The sequence below is a fragment of the Carya illinoinensis genome, chromosome 3, assembly GCF_018687715.1.
Source record: "Carya illinoinensis cultivar Pawnee chromosome 3, C.illinoinensisPawnee_v1, whole genome shotgun sequence".
Lineage (NCBI taxonomy): Eukaryota > Viridiplantae > Streptophyta > Magnoliopsida > Fagales > Juglandaceae > Carya > Carya illinoinensis.
In genome coordinates, this window is record NC_056754.1 from 32,866,878 (window position 1) to 32,871,320 (window position 4,443).

The window sequence follows — 4,443 nt, forward strand, 5'->3', positions numbered from 1 at the left end:
CTAGTTGGGGGGTGTGATTGAGTTGAATTATTGCATTTTTAATGCTTTTGGAACCAATATATATTAATTCTTTCATTACTTTATCATTGGTTTTATATGAAAAAATGAATAAATCAAAATTGTGATTTTAATTGATTAAAAGTATGAATTTCTGCTCTAATTTTATCAACTGCCAATTAATATGGGTTATGGTACATTTTGCTCGAGCGGCCAGAAGCCGCCGCTCGAGCGAAGCCAGGCAGATTCAAACGCTCAACTTCCGCTCGACAGTGGGCTCGAGCGAGATGCGGGAAAAGAGATCGCTTGAGCGGAGGTATTTGGCCGCTCGAGCGAATTCAGGCAGAGTCGAACGCTCGATGTTCGCTCGATAGGCCGCTCGAGCAGGTTCCTGAAAAACAAAGATCGCTCGAGCGGAGACATTGGCCGCTCGAGCGAAATCAGGCAGAGTCGAACGCTCGACGCGCGCTCGACACTCCGCTCGAGCGAACATCGTAGTTTGACAGATTTTAGGTTTTCCGCCGTGAGACCATATAAAAGTAATTTTTCACTCTAGAGCCACGACCCTTGGGCTGGAAAACTCGGTTTTTGAGTAGAGAAACACTTAGAATTCATTTTTCCTTTGATTTTCGTTCATATTCGAAGACGAGCATTCATTCAATCGATCATTCACGCAGCTACACAATTTCCACTGGATCATTCACTCACACTGCAGCAGATTGAAGAACTCCTTGAGGGGTCCAATTGCCACTGCAGCTCAGCCTCCTCCACCGCTTCGAATCTTCATCTCCATTCAACTGGCTTGATCTTTTCAATTCCCTACTTGCTATTTCATTTCAGTTTTGAGTTTCTGAATTATTTTAGAGAATTTTGATTTAGACGTTTGAGAAATTTATTTGTTATTCATTCAATTCATGTTATTTATTTTTATCGTTTCGTTAAACTTTCATTTTAGTAGTGATTACAATTACGGTGGTTTAATTTGAGAATTTGTGATTTGAACATAATGATGAACCCTAGAACATTGATTTTGGGGCTTTTCAATTTCAGTGCATGTTTTGTCAATTACTTCCTAATTTAGTTTAATTCTTAATTTAGTTTTATCAATTTCTGAGTTTAATCTATTAGTCCTTTACATTCCGATCTGACAATCAAAATCCAAAAATATGAATCTAGTCCAAGACTAGTGTCCTCTCCCATCCATTGCACATACCATCATTTTATTTTCTCTTTGTGAAGTTTTTCACATTTTTCAACAAGTTTGATTTCTAAGTAACTTTCCCTGAGGAGACGATCTAGGAATTTATTCCTAATTATTACACGACATCCTCCTGCACTTGGGATAGCTTTAGTGCTACTCATTTTTGAGTGAGTCAAGGGAGGGGAAGATTTTGGTGGGGGTGGTGTGCCGCACGGTGGCCAGCAGTGGTGGTTCTGGGAGGTTGAAGCTTCCGGCGTGAGGGAGAGGAGAGAGAGAGAGAGACAAACGGGGGGGGTATTGGGCGGGAGGGGAGGGAAAAGGAAGAAGAAAAATAAAAAAGAAAAAACGAAAGAAAAGAGATAAAAGAGAAAAAGGAAAAAGGAAAAGAAAAGATGGAGGGAAGAAATGAGGTCCAATCCTCACTTAGGAAAACAAAACAAATTTGCCGAAAACGACATTAAAAACCGTAAAATGACTAAATAAATTAAACACCGCATCAAATAAATAAAAACCAATTTAAAATGCAATAATTTAAAATAAGTAAACCAATATATTAATTAAATTAAAAACAACCCTTCAGTGAAAATACACGTAAAAGCGGGTCGTCACATCATCTGGCTTGCACCATGCTACTAGATCCTCCCGGGTATAGCCAAGGCCCTCCCTGATATGGCCAAGGACCTCCTGGTTGCGGACAAGGCCCTCCTTGTGGCGGCCAGGGACCCCCTTGTTGTGGCCAAGGCCCTGTCTGCTGTGGCCTAAAATTCTGCTGCATAAACTCTGTCATCTGCCGTATTGCTTGGACTATGGAGTCATCTCTTGATGTATTGTCCCGTGCTTCCTGAATAAATTTCCTTGGTCTCACCATTTTTTTCCTGCCACCACAACCTTTGACCCCCTTTAAGAAAACAAAAACAAATAAAACCAACAACAAACAAAAACAAAAACCAAAGACCAACACCACATAACAAGAAACAAAAAGAAACCAGCTTGCAAAAACATAACTAAATAAATAAAAACAAGCAAACAAGCTCAAACAAATAAAATAAATAAAACAAATAAAACAAATAAAACAAATCAAATAACAACTTTACTTAACATAATTTTTAAAACACAACCTTAAAAACATCCTGGTACTACCTATGGGACATGTGGTTTTACCCAGAGCCAAACCGCTCCAGGTTCTAAGTCTATAACAAACTCCATTTCTCGAACAGGGGGTAGTCTAGACTAGTTATCCACAAACACATCAGGGAATTAAATAAGGTGACCATCAAAAATAAATATCCTCTCCCGCGGATCAACGATTTATTTTATCAGCTTTAAGGAGCAACTGTGTTCTCGAAAATTGATTTGAGGTCGGGATACTACCAGCTGAGGATCAGAGACAAGGATGTGCCCAAAACTGCTTTTAGGTCGAGATATGGGCATTATGAATTTAAGGTGATGCCATTTGGGTTAGCTAATGCCCCTGCTGCTTTTATGGATTTAATGAATCGAGTATTTCGACCTTATTTGGATTCTTTTGTGATGGTATTCATTGATGATATTCTGATTTATTCCCGAGATATTGAAGAGCATGTGTATCACCTTTGTCTGGTACTTGGGAAATTGAGAGAACACCAGTTATATACCAAGCTCAGCAAGTGTGAATTCTGGCTGGAGGAAGTCAGATTTCTTGGGCATGTGATTTCCCGAGACGGAGTGGCTGTTGATCCTAGTAAGGTGGAAGCCATTTTGTCATGGCAGCGTCCAACTACAGTGCGCGAGATCCGGAGTTTCTTGGGACTTGCCGGATATTACCGAAGATTTGTGGAGGGATTTGCTCGCCTATCCGGACCTCTCACAGCTTTGACTCGGAAGAATGCAGAATTTGTTTGGTCAGATAAGTATGAGAGAAGCTTCCAAGAATTGAAGCGCAGGTTGACGACGGCACCAGTGTTAGCGCTTCCAGAACCGCATAAGCCATTCGTAGTCTTCAGCGATGCATCTAAATTCAGTTTGGGTTGTGTCCTTATGCAGGAAGGACGGTTTGTTGCCTATGCATCTCCTCAACTAAAGGACCATGAGAAGAATTATCCAACGCACGATTTGGAATTAGCTACGATTGTTTTTGCTCTCAAGATCTGGCGGCACTTTTTGTACGGGGAAGCATGTGAAGTATACACTGATCACAAGAGCTTGAAGCATTTGTTTTCCTAGAAAAATCTGAACATGAGGCAGAGGCGATGGCTAGAGCTAATCAGTGACTACCAGTGCGAGATCAAGTACCATCCGGGGAAGGCTAATATAGTTGCTGATGCTTTGAGCCAAAAATCGCACTTGGAAGATGAAGCCGAGCCGTCGGAATTGGATTCTTTACTTTGTGGGATGAGAAGGCTCCTTATTGAAAGTTCACAGCAAGAAGAGATTCTATCTTCAGTTCTTGATGTTCGGGTAACTGATTTTGAGGAATTGAAGACTCTTCAAAGGAAGGATCCGAAGCTGCTGAATATCAAAAAAAGAGTCAGAAAATCTGGAGAGCCGTTGCACTATAGTATGCATAAAGATGGAATACTTCGGTTCTAAGATCACAGAGTGGTCCCCAAGGATTCAGAATTCAAGGAGCGGATCATGGCAGAAGCTCATGCGGCCCCTTATTCAGTTCATCCCAGCAGTACGAAGATGTATCGGGACTTGAAGAAAAATTATTGGTGGGATGGAATGAAGAGGGATATTGCCTTGTATATTGAGAAATGCCACACATGCCGTCAAGTCAAGGCCGAGCATCAAAGATCCGCAGGTATGCTCCAACCCCTCCCTATTCCTGAGTGGAAATGGGATGACATCACGATGGACTTTGTAGTGGGTTTGCTGAGAACGCCTAGTGGAAAAAATTCTGTTTGGGTGATTGTTGACCGGTTAACGAAGAGTGCTCATTTCTTGCTTGTTAATAACACCGATTCCTTGGGTAAGTTGACACGCTTGTACGTGAAAGAGATAGTGCGGCTGCATGGCATACCAAAGAGTATAGTGTCGGATCGAGACCCAAGGTTCACGTCCCAGTTCTGGAAGAGTTTGCAGGTAGCTTTGGGTACTAAGTTGAAGTTCAGTACTACATATCACCCACAGACAGACGGCCAATCAGAGCGCACCATTCAGACCCTTGAAGACATGTTGCGAGCATGTGTCAAGGAATTTCAAGGGAGTTGGGAAAGCCATTTGCCGCTCATAGAGTTTGCATATAATAATAGCTTCCATGCGAC